A 12,847-nucleotide genomic window follows, 5' to 3' on the forward strand; every position below is an offset into this window, starting at 1 on the left:
TATAGGATTCTAAACTCTCTCCCTATTATCTTATGTGAATGGGGATTGATCAACAGAGTCTTTCAATTAGCGTGAAGTTATAGGGCGTTTAAAAGCACCTCTTCTTATACTGGGTGTGAATATGAGCACTGACACCTTGTTAGGAGGACAAAGACAATTCATTATTGGGTCTCAAAGACGGAGACTGCTCCAAAAATAAATTGGCTGATTTGGAATCACCTCTTAGTTTCTCCTAGGGAACAAGTTCCAGTGACAATGAATATACTTTGGTTATCTAGGCTTAGTTTAGACTATTCAGGAGTGATTTGCCCAGTTCTCACTTACAGCTCCAAGAAGCTGTAGCATGCATAGTGGCCACACCCCTGTAAAACCATCTCAGTGGACAAGCTAAACCAGGTTGAGGGTAACAGAAAGGCCTCAAACATTTTGGCAAGATAGGAAGGTGTCTACTCCAAGCATGTGAAGACTTCCCCTAGCAGAATGAGTGGATGAGAACAATTTGTTCCCATGGCCATTAAGGCAATTGAAGCAAACCTGTGGAGTTCTCAGAGCTTGGTCAGGTATCAAAGACACTAAGGTTATCCACTGCATCCCAGGCCATCACCAGTGATCCTTTTTTTCAATGGAAAATGTTCATTTTTTTCTACTTAATACTATTTTATTTTTTTCCAATTACATGTAAAAATTGTTTTCAACATTCATTTTTTATAAGATTTTGAGTTCCAAATTTTTTTCTCCTTCCCTTCCCACCCCCCCCAAGATAACATGAAATCTGATATAGGCTATACATGTACAATCATATTAAACATTTTTCCACATTAGTCATGTTGTAAAAGAAGAATCAGAAAAAAAAGAAAAATAGTATGCTTCAGTCTGCATTCAGACTTTATAGTTCTTCCTCTGGATGTGAATAGAATTTTCCATCATGAGTCCTTTGGAATTGTCTTAGATCATTGTATTGCTGAGAAGAGCCAACTCTATCAAAGTTGGTTGTCACACAATGTTGCTGTTTCTGTCTATAACGATCACCTGGTTCTGCTCACTTTACTCAGTATCAGTTCATGTAAGTCTTTCCAGGTTTTTCTGAAACCCTCCTCTTACTCATTTCTTATAGAATAGTATTCTATTACATTCATATACATTCTATTACATTCAATATAACTTGTTCAGTCATTCCTCAGTTGATAAGCATCCCCTCAATTTCCAAATCTTTGTCACCACAAAAAAAAGAGATGCTATAAATATTATTTTTGTATGTATGGATTCTTTTCCCTTTTTTATGCTCTCTTTGGGACACAGACCTACTAGTGGTATTGCTGGATCTATGCCCTTTGGGCATAGTTCCAAATTGCTCTGCAGAATGATTGGATCAGTTCACTACTCTACCAATAATCCATTAGCACTCCAATTTTCCCACATCTTCTCCAACATTTATCATTTTCATTTTTTTGTCATATTAGCCAATCTGATGGGTATGATGTGGTACCTCAGAGTTGTTTTAATTTGCATTTCCCTAATGAATAATGATTTGGAGCATTTTTTCATATGACTATAGATAACTTTAATTTCTTCTTCTGAAAATGCTTGTTCATATCCTTTGATCATTTATCAATTGGGGAATGACTTGTATTCTTATAAATTTGACTCAGTTCTCTGTATATTTTCAAAATAAGACCTTTCACAGAGACACTGGCTATAAAAATTGTTTCCCAGCTTTCTGCTTCCCTTCTAATCTTGGTTGCATTGTTTTTTTTGCATCATCAATCATCTTGACATTTGTCCTGCCACTGTACTTCAGTGGCTCAGAAAGAAAGAGTAAGGCTGTTGACTTTGCACAGCTCTGCTTCCCTTAAACCCAATTCATGCACAAGTCAAGCCATCACCTGTGATGTCATTGGATCCCTTCTGAAGCAAAGGACAAACTCTTGGGAAGACAATCTCATCAGAAAAGTGACTACTAAGTGTTGGGCTATAAAAGAGATGACGGACCACTTTATTCCCTTTTGAGTCTTTTTTTTTTTTGACCTTTTCTCTTGTAGTTCCAGAGTGTATAGAACAACTGTCCTCCTCCAACTCCTCAGACTTGTTAATGTTTGCCTTTTGGCAGAAGCCCATGGCAAGCTATTCATGCTTGCCTAGGTAGCCTGAGAGACTTAGGATTGTGAGCAATGTTTTTCAAGCTCAACATGTGTCTGAAGAAGCAGAGATCCAAATTTCCTAGATCAGAATCTAGCCTCAGCAAAATAGGGAAATGCATTTACCAGAAAGCACCATCCTTGGAAGCTACCTGAAGAGTACCTCTAAGTTAAAGAGTTTGGAAATCTTACCTTTGCAGAGAAAAGCAGAAGGCCTCTTGGAGAAAGAAGATTGCCATATGGCCCACAAAGCTGGAGAAGCAGTAAAAACAAACAAAAACTAAAAAACAACTAAACTCAGCAAGTCAAGGAACAGATCTATTTTTTGCTGTCTGTAATCACCACAACAATCCAGGTCTGATTGGAAGGGGGTTCCATGTTTACCAGATTCAAAATGTGTTTTACTTTTGGAGTTCTTAAAATCATGCTGAGTGCTGCTAATGAAATACCTATCTGCTTCTGGGAGAATCACAAGAGACATGATGTGTAACGAAGTGCCTTGGAGGGATTTGAAGCATACACGAACATTCTGTAAATGCTTCTGGTCCCTTAAGTGATATCAGTTAGTGTCAATTAGTTAAATGGACCTGAGGCACTAATCATCAGTTATTGACAGTGAGGGGGAAACATACTGGAATGGGGGTGCAAGTCAATATCAGTAGAGAAAGATACACCAAACCCCTCAGAGGCACCCCTAGAGTCCTACTCACGTGTTACTGAACAAAGCTGGAGAAATCATAAAACTGAGCTGAGTTTTCTACAATTTATGTTACATAATCTAACTGGACCCTCCCTGCTTTACTACCTAATCAATTCGCTGTTCTACTATTCATAGGAGCTTTTCCAAACTTTTCCTCCATCTCCAAACTTTTCAAGGCTTTATCCTCTCAGCTAAGAACATTGCCTCATATTTTACTGGAAAAAAAAATGAGGCCATTCACTGAAAGCTCCCTCTTCTCCCCCATCTTGTATCATTCTAGAGCACATAGAGCAACTGTTCTCCTCCAACACATTATGAATTTTTTCTTTTGGCAGAAACCCATGGCAAACTGCTGACGCTTACCCAGGTGGCCTGAGAGAGGATTATGGGCAATGTTCTTCAAACTCAAGCATGTGTGTAAAGAAGCAGAGATTCAAATTCCCTAGACAGAACAATCCCAGAATCTAGTCTTAGAAAATTAGGAAGATTTCTTTGCCAGCACCAACCTTGGGAGTTGCCTTCTGCAACTATCTCCTCCTTCACCCCTGCTTCACGTGGAGCCTTCTTTCTGAAGCAAACCTCTTTGCTTCCGTATTTTCTAAAATGTTTATAGCAGCTCTCTTTGTAGCAGCAAAGAACTGAAAATTGCAGGGATGCCCATTAATTGAGGAAAGACTGAACAAGTGGTAGTGTATGATTGTGATGGAATATTTGCTGTGCTATAAGAAATGATGAACTCACTGATTCTGGAAAAACATAGAAAGACTTGTATAAAATAAGGAAGAGTGAAATGAGCAGAACCATGAGAACATTGTACACAGTAACAGCAATATTGTTTTAAGAACGACTTTTAACAAATAAGTTATCTTGACTATTATAAATACTCAAATTAACTACAAAGGACATATAAAGAAAGACACTATCTGTATCCAGAGAAAGAACTGACATATAGAAGTATGTATGGAATAATTTTATGTGTATACATGTATTCTATGTAAACTTATTTGTGTCTAATGGTAACCATCTCTAGGGTGTGAGGGGGAGGGAAGGAAAATAAAGAAATAACATGATAACTTTATTGTGTGTTTGAAAGGAATAGCAAATTGTGCAGTCTCATGTGATAAAATTTTTATCATCATATGCTATTTTATTTACTATATTATGGAAATGTTTTTTTAATTCCATAACTTAAAAGTAAAATTTAATAATGGGAAAAATAAAAAAGTGATACTCTTCTATCCTGTGTCCAGCACATAGTCCCTTCTAACAACATTACTCTCATTAGTCTTCCCTCTTTCACTGTCTGCTGACTCTTCCCTACTGTTTATACACATGCCCATGCATAGTCTCCATCCTCAAAAGAACTTTGCTTCATCCATGCATCCTTTTTAGCTATCATAATATAAAACTCTTCCTTTTCATGACAAAATGCCTTGAGAAGGTCGTCTACAGTAGGTGCCTCCACTTTCTTTTCTCTCACTCTCTTCTTAACTCTTTGTAATCTGGCAAAGATAAATAACCTCATTATTCAACCTAAAAATGATGATCCCTTAATAGTCATATTTATAGCCCTTTCTCAGTCTTCTTCCTTCTTGATCCTATCATCAGCCTTTGACACCATCACCATTTTTGCTTTGATACTCTTTCCTCTCTTGGTTTTGGGGACATACTTTCTCCTGATCCTCCTCCTACCTCTCTGACTGATCCTTCTGAGTCTTCTTTGCTGGTTCTTCATCCAGGTCATGCCCATTAACTGTGAAGGTCCCCCAGCATTCTATCTTAAGTCTTTTTATCTTCTACCTCTGTAACATATCACTTGGTGAACTTATCAACTCTGATAAATTCAATTTATCATCTCTATACAAATACTTTCATATCTACTTGTCCAACTTTAACTTCTCTTCTGACCTCCTGTCTCATATCTCCAACTATTTATCTGACATCTCAAACTAGATGCCCCATAAACCTCTTAAATTCAACAATGCCCCAAACTGGATTCATTATCTTTCCCTCCAGCTCTTCTCTCTTCCTAACTCTTCCATTACTGTTGAGGGTACCTCAGTCCTCTCAAACATCCAGACTCACAACCTGGGTATCATCCTCAGCTCTTCGTTCTCTCATCACCCATTTTCAATCTGTTGCCAAGATCTGTCATTTATTTTTTTCTTTTAGGTAGCATTTATTTTTTTCCAAATACGTATAAAGACAATTTTTGACATTCATATTTTACATAAAATTTTGAGTTCCAAATTTTCTCTCCACCCCAAGATAGTAAGCAATTCTATATGGGCTATATATGTGCAATTATGTAAAGCAATTTCCATATTAGTCATGTTGTGAAAGAAGAAACAGAACAAAAGGAAACACACACATACACAAGTGAAAATAGGATGCTTCAGTCTACATTCAGACTCCATCAGTTCTTTCTCTGGATGTGAATAGCATTTTCCATCATGAGTCTTTTGGACTCATTGTATTGCTGAGAAGAGCTAAGACGTTCCTAGATGATCATTACACAGTGTTGCTGCACTGTGTACGATATTCTCCTAGTTCTTCTCACTCTGCTTCACTGCATGTAACCCTTTCCAGAAGATCTGTCATTTCTACCTTAATGGCATCTCTCATACATACTCTCTTCTCTGACACTGCCACCACCCTGGTGCAGGCCTTCATCATCTCATCCCTGGAGTGCTGCCTTTTATGGGTCTCCCTGCTTCAAGTTTCTCATCACTCCAATTCATCCTTCACCCAACTGTTAAAGTGATCTTCTTAAAGTGCAGGCCTGTGAGCAGCTAGGTGGTACAGTGAATTGAGGGCTAGACCTAGAGTCAGGAAGACTCATCTTCCAGAGTTAAAATCCAGCCTCAGATACTTACTAGCTATGTGACTCTGGACAAGTCACTTAACCCTGTTTGCCTCAGTTTCCTCATCTGTAAAATGACCTGGAGAAGAAATGGCAAATCATTCCAGTATCTTTGCCAAGAAAACCTCAAATGGAAACACAAAGAGTTGGACAGGACTAACACTCCTGAGCAACAAAAGCACGGGTCTAACCTTTTCATCCTTCTCCCCCATTATATGAACTCCAGTGACTCCCTATTGCCTCCCGCATAAAATATTAATAGCTCTGTTTGGCACTTGAAGCCTTTCCTAACTTGGCCCCTTTCTACCTCTCCAGTCTTTTAATGCATTACTATCCTCCACATACTTTTCAATCCAGTGGCACTGGCCTCCTTAAGGTTCCTCACATATAATATTCCATCACCCAAATCTGTGCATTTTCTCTGTCTCCCAGGTCCAGAACCTTCTCTCCCCTCCTCTCTGCCTCCTAGCTTCCTTTGGACCTCAGTTAAAGTCTCATTTTCTGCAAGAAGCCTTTCTCACTCCTTAATCTTATTGTCTTCCCTCTGAGACTATCCCCAATTTACCCTATATATTTTTTGTACATAAGGATTTTTTTTGTTTATTTGTTTGTTTTACCTTTTTTTGTATCCTAAGAGCTTAGCACAGTGCCTGGGACTTAGTATGTATTTAATAAATACTTTTTGATTGACTGAGGAGGGTTACCAGTGAGATTCTGGGATAATGAGTTCAGAGAATAGTCTCCATAGGAGGAAATCTAAGACCTAATTGCATTTCCTGGTTGACTGTTAATGGGAAACATATCAGTTATAGATGCAGAAGGATGACCTATGGAGTTAAATCTAAGGGTAAAAGCCACCTTCTGGGAACTCAAAGCATTTTTGTTGTTCACCTTCATTCTCAAAGACAGCTAATGACATCAGGAGGGTGATGTCTTGACTTCCAAGTTAATTGCATTTAAGTGAGGCAGCACTGTGCAAAGTCATTAGCTTCATTCTCTCCTCCAGTCATTGGAGTACCAGTGGCAAGATGTAGATCAGGACAACTGGAGATGGCCCGGGATGCAGTGGGAGATCTTGGCCTTTTTAAGCTAAGGTCTTTCTTAGGTCTCAGTTTGTCTGAGGCAGCACCCATTTAGTGATTAAGGATAGGTAAGAATTGAGGCAAAATATGGCCTAATTTGCCTTCATAAAAGAATCACTCTAGGAGGGAAAGACCTATCCATGCAAGATATTCCAAAATGTTTCAGGAATTAAAGCTTAAAACTGTACTAAGACTGTTGGGACACTGTGTGTATATATGTTATTTCTTGAGATTTAGAATTGTTCCATTTTTTGATCTTTGCATCCCTAGCACTTTAGTACAGTGCATCATATACAGTAAGTCTTAATAAATGTTTGATGATTGACTGATAAATTTCAGCCCACACTAACCTCTCATTTCTCTGACATCTATACCTTAGGACAGGAGCCACATAGTTTACTACTTAGTAACTTTCTGTTGTTGCTTTTTTCCCCACATCTCTTCATCTAAATGATAAAGTCCTTGAGGGCATAACCATTTTTCATGCTTCATTGTATAACACCCTCCTATTCCTAGCATAGAGTTAGACAGGTAGAAGATATTTTTTAAAATACTTTTTGATTTATTGGTTGGTGAAAAAGTGTCCCCTTACTAATAAAAATTTTTAATAACTTTTGCTGTCAATCATTCTAAGTTTTGTAATAATTCATCCCAGAAGATCAAATACTGAAGCTGAAGCTTAAATACTTTGGCCACATGATGAGAAAACAGGACTCACTGGAAAAAACACTGATGTTAGGAAAGATTGAAAGGAAAAGGAAAAGGGGATGGTGGAGGTTGAGATGGATAGATAGTGTCATGGAAGCAATGAACATGAGCTTGGACAGACTTCAAGAGACAGTGAAGGAGAGAAGGGCCTGGCATGCTGTGGTCCATCGGGTCACAAAGAGTTGGATGCATCTGAACCATTGAACAAGAACATTAAAAATTTGTGTCTGTAAAAATTTTATTTTATCCTGGCATGTGTTCCATAATGAGTAAGGGGGAGAGGGAAGTATTGCATACTATTTGTAGTTACAGAATGAATTTGAATGCTTATTGTTCTGAAGGTCCCCCAGGTAGAGATCTGGAAATAATATTTTCTTGAAGGAGAACATGTAACAATTAGTACTGTACAACTTGAAAAATTGTACAGTGACATCCCACAACCATTTTAAGTCCAAATAGCGAATTGATAGAGCTGAACTAGAATTAATTAGGACAATGACCCACAGCAGAGATCAAATCATCCAGCTTGTGAGAAGGGGAATTTCATCAAATGGGGCTCATCTCTTAGAAGAATGAGTGAGAAGTCTTAACTGACTCTATTTCATTATGTCAGATGATACTGAAAACTTCCCCACAGTGAGTGAAGGCTGCCAATGAGAACATTTTTGGGATGTAGGAAATGGTCTTTTAGAAACTGAGGAATTGTTTTTGTCATTGCTGTTATAATAAAATTAGTGCTTGGCTAATTGGTTTTTCTGGAAGCCAATTACTTTTCAACAGCTTTAAAATATATTTTGGCATGTGAAAGTGGAGATTAAGTTGAAACCGGGGATACAGGAGTACGTCAGAACCAGCTTTCACAGGCTCTCAAGAGCTGATCATTAAATTTTCAGTGGAAGCATTTGTACCTTAGAAATCAGCAAATGTTACAAACCAGGGTTAATTTATTGTTTTATTGATGGCCTGGATTTAAGAAAGTGGTAGAGAAAATGTTTGTAACACAGATTAAACTTAAAGGTGTGTGATACATTAACATTTTCTGAAAGTTTGTTGTTAAACATTTAACAGCACATTCCTGGTTGAAAGCAAGAGGTTTGGGCAACTATTCCTTATCAGCCCTGCAAATATACTCATTAGAATTTTAGAGTTCCATGGAATTTTTGAGATTGCATAGTGCTATTCCCTTTTTTTACAGAAAAGGAAACTGAAGCCCAAAATGTTCAAGGAACCCTGGGAGGAAACGTCCAGGTCATCATTTATTTATTTTCTTGTTTGTTTTTAATCTTTACTTTTTACCAATCTTTTGTTTTTCACGTCACCTTTATCCACAAATATATCCTTCTCCACACTCCAAACTGGCAAACTATCCTTTGTAACAAAAATTAAAAAGGGGTGGCGAGGTACGGGAGCAGTGCAGCAAAACTAATCAACACATTCCTAAGTCTGAAGTACACGCTTGCAGTGTTCAACACCTGTAGTCCATTACCTCTGCAAAAATGGGAGGGAGACACATTTTCCCATATATTCTTTAGGCTAAGCTTTGTCATTATAATCACAGCATTCAGCTTGGCTTTGTTGTTGTTTCATTTGTATAGCTGGTCCAGGGGTCCCTACCCTTTGATGAACATAGAACAACAAGGGGATTTGCTCTGTGAGATCTGGATTCAGTCAAAGAGCCACACTTGAGGACCTAGAGGTCCATATATAGCCTAGAGGCCATAGGTTCTCCTCCCCTGTCTAATCATTCTTTATATTTTCCTGATTCAGTTAACTCTAGTCTGCACCAGTTCATCTAGGTCTTCTCATGCTTCTCCAAATATTCCATTGCTATTCAATCATTTCAGTCATATCTGATTCTTACTGACCCCATTTGGGTTTGGTTTTTTTTTTTTTTTTGGCAAAGATACTGGAGTGTTTTGCCATTTCCTTCTCCAGCTCATCTTATAGATGAGAAAACTGGGGCAAACAAGGTAAAATGACTTGTCCAGGGTAACACAGTTAGTTAGTATCTGAGGCCAGATCTGAATTCAGGAAGATGAGTCTTTCTGACTTCAGGCCCAGTGCTCTAATTTGTGCCATCTAACTCCCCCAAATTTTACATATTCATCAAACAAAAGCAGGTAGGGGTACAGAGAATAGAGAACTGAACTTGGAATCCAAGGTGTAAATGTGGCTTCAGACACGTACTGGCTGTATGACTGTACAGATCATTTTAACCTCTACCTGCCTCAGCTTCCTTAACTGGAAAATGGGGATAATAACAGCACCTGTCTCCCAGGATTGTTGCAAAGATCCAATGAGATATTTGTAAAGCACTTAGCGCAATGCCTGATGCCCAGTAGGTGTTTAATAAAAATTCGTTTCTTTCATTCCTTCCTTTTCTAATGTTACAGTAATCATCCACCCATCTTATGCCATAATTCATCTACCATTTTTACCATTTCCAAATTAATGGGCATGCAGGTCAATGTTTTAAAACCAGCTCGTCAAAACACACACACTCACACACACACACACACACACACACACATTTTGAAGTTTAATTGAGAAAAGTTTATTGGATTTGACAATTAAGAGATCATTGGTAACTTTGGAGAGAGCGGTTTCAGTGGAATGATGATGAGGTCAGAAGCCAGACCACAAAGGATTAAGAAGATAATGAGAGAGAAAGTGGAGATACCTATTTTAGACAATCTCCTTAAGAAGGTTAGCCACAAAGGGAAGATACAGGATGAAAGTTAACAGGAAAGAAAAGAGCAAGTGAGGGTTTTTGGAGAATGAGAGAGATGAGCATGTTTGTAGGCAGTAGATGAGTTTGCATTATTGACATTTTCTCCACACTTTTTTAAGTATAGAGAATTAACAAAATAATGTCAAGCCCTTCATTGCGGTACTTTCTGTTTTCTGAGGTATAGATGCTCCCATTGAAAATGTAGCCATTGGCTCATAGGGACAGTTTGAGCACGTGTCATTGACTCTATTTTTGGTTCTTTGCTACCACAAATTTCTGTGAATATAGAACCTTTCTTATTCCTCTGGCCTCTGGGTATAAATGCCTAGGTAGAGTTCAGGATAGGTAAAGAGCATCCAGATAAGACTTACCTGATACTCATATAAAAGGGTTAAGGGAACAGATAGATAGCCATGATCTAAGGTTAAAAGCAAAATCATCTCAAGAGTGATGGCAGAGTCTCAAAGACAAAATGTGCATGATAAAACTACATATTTCAAGCAGAGACAAAGGTGAGCAGTCTAAAGAAATCTATGTAGTTTTACAAGGAAATCATTGATTGACTTGATTTTTTAAAGTATGTGTACAATGATTTTACATGTAGATGTATACATACATGTATTATGCATACGTGTGTGTGTGTGTGTGTGTGTACATTTTGTGTCTAATGGCAGTCATCATTAGGGTGGGGAGGGGAGAAGAAAAATAAACTTACATGATGATTTTGTTGTGTATTTGAAAAGGATAGCAAGTTGTGCGTAGTAGGTTTGTAGTTTTATGCACAATCGTACTTTTTGTTGTACCTGTTATGGAAATGCTTGCTTTATTCCATAAATTATAAAAAATGTAAAGATCACTACAAAATACAAAAGCAAGGAACTGAGGCTGAATACTAAAGAGCAGTACTATCCTATTAGGATAATATAATTAATTTTCAATCCCAGAACAAGCTAGAATTTATAATGAATGCAAAAGGCAATGAAAATGTTTTTTCAGCTTTAATACAGGCAAGGGGTAGATCAAAGAAAGTATGGAACAGCTGCTCAGGATGGATGGGGCAATGACAACAGATGACAGAGAGAAGACAGAATTACTCAACCCTCAATTTATTTTCTCTCCCCAAGAGAATTATATTCAAATAGAAATATAGGACAAAAATGGTTAACATGGAATTGAAACCCACACTAAGTAGGGAAATGGTAAAAGGTCACCTCAATGAGGCCAAGTCATCAAGCTTAGGGAAATTTCATCCCAGGATACTGAAAGGGTTTGGGGATATGATTATTAAGTTGTTCTCAGTTATCTCCAAAAAACTGTATAGAGCAAGAGTGGTGCTATAGAATTGAAGACATATAAATGTGTGGTCCCATTTTCAAAAGTGAGAAGACATTGATAGTGTGAGACGGGTGAAATCTGAAATAGTTGAGGAAACAAAGGTTTGAGCTTCTGGATATATCAACTGATTAAGCAATGTATGCTAATTGAATAACAAATTGGGACCAGGCCTCCTCAGCTTGGCACTGGGGGAGAGAGATTTTTATGCATTAAAAGAAAGCAATTAACAGGATATAAATCAGGATATAAGGCTAGGTCATCTGATTTTCAGTTGGAGGAAAAGTTAGGGGGTTTTTGAGTTGAGAGAGGGATGAGTGAGTTTTGAAAGTTGGGAGTGAGTGGGTGAGCTGGTGGACTTTTCTGGATGTCATTCAAATTCCATGAAAAGCAAGCCATAGAATTTACAGCAAAATGAAACCTAGGAGTCAGTTTGGTTCATAGATTTATTACAAAATTTTAAAGTACATAATTAATGGAGTGGTTTGCAAAGTCTTCAGAAGGGAAGTGGTCTTACAGTGAGTAAGACAGTATGGGTTCATTTAGAATAAAACATGTCAAATCTATTTTATTTCTTTTTATTTTTTATAAGATCATTCAACTGGCAAACTGGGAGAAGTCTGGAAATACTGTATTTCTGGATTTATACAAGGCATTTGTCCAAGTTCCTCACAGTATTCTGATGAACAAGAAGGAAATGAGAAAAATAAATCAATGACAGGTTTAAAACTGTTTAAATGATCGAGCCCAGTGAATGACCCAATGTGATTTAACATTTTTATCAATAACTTGGATGAAGACATATATGGTAAAGGAATCACACAAAGTTAGAAGTAATCATGTTGAATGACAAAATTAAGCTATCAAAAAAAAAAAAAGAAAAGATTTCAGTAAACAATATACACAATCTAATATGGTGAAATAGCAATATATCAAGTGATTTTTTTTTACATGCTGATATTTACACCACTGGTGAAGATCAGTATTCTATAAGTTAATAGGTAGTCTTCAAGATTTCCTGTGGCCAAAAACAGGCATCACTCTGTGGATAACCTGATGATGAGTCTCTGAATTTATCTAGGCTGGTCTTCAGATAACACATATTACCCATCACCAGTTCCATACTTTCTTTCCACCCCCCCTTAACCCCAGAAATGAAATCACTAAATCACAGAATGTCTGTTGAATTGAAGGATGCAGAAGAGGTTATTTGGGATATAAAGAGCTGGTAAAAAGATGGTGTCTGAGAATGGGATTTGGGCTTCTGCACCGTACCTTTTTTAAAGGGATAGCAGA

The sequence above is a fragment of the Notamacropus eugenii genome, chromosome 4, assembly GCF_028372415.1.
Source record: "Notamacropus eugenii isolate mMacEug1 chromosome 4, mMacEug1.pri_v2, whole genome shotgun sequence".
Classification (NCBI taxonomy): Eukaryota; Metazoa; Chordata; class Mammalia; order Diprotodontia; family Macropodidae; genus Notamacropus; species Notamacropus eugenii.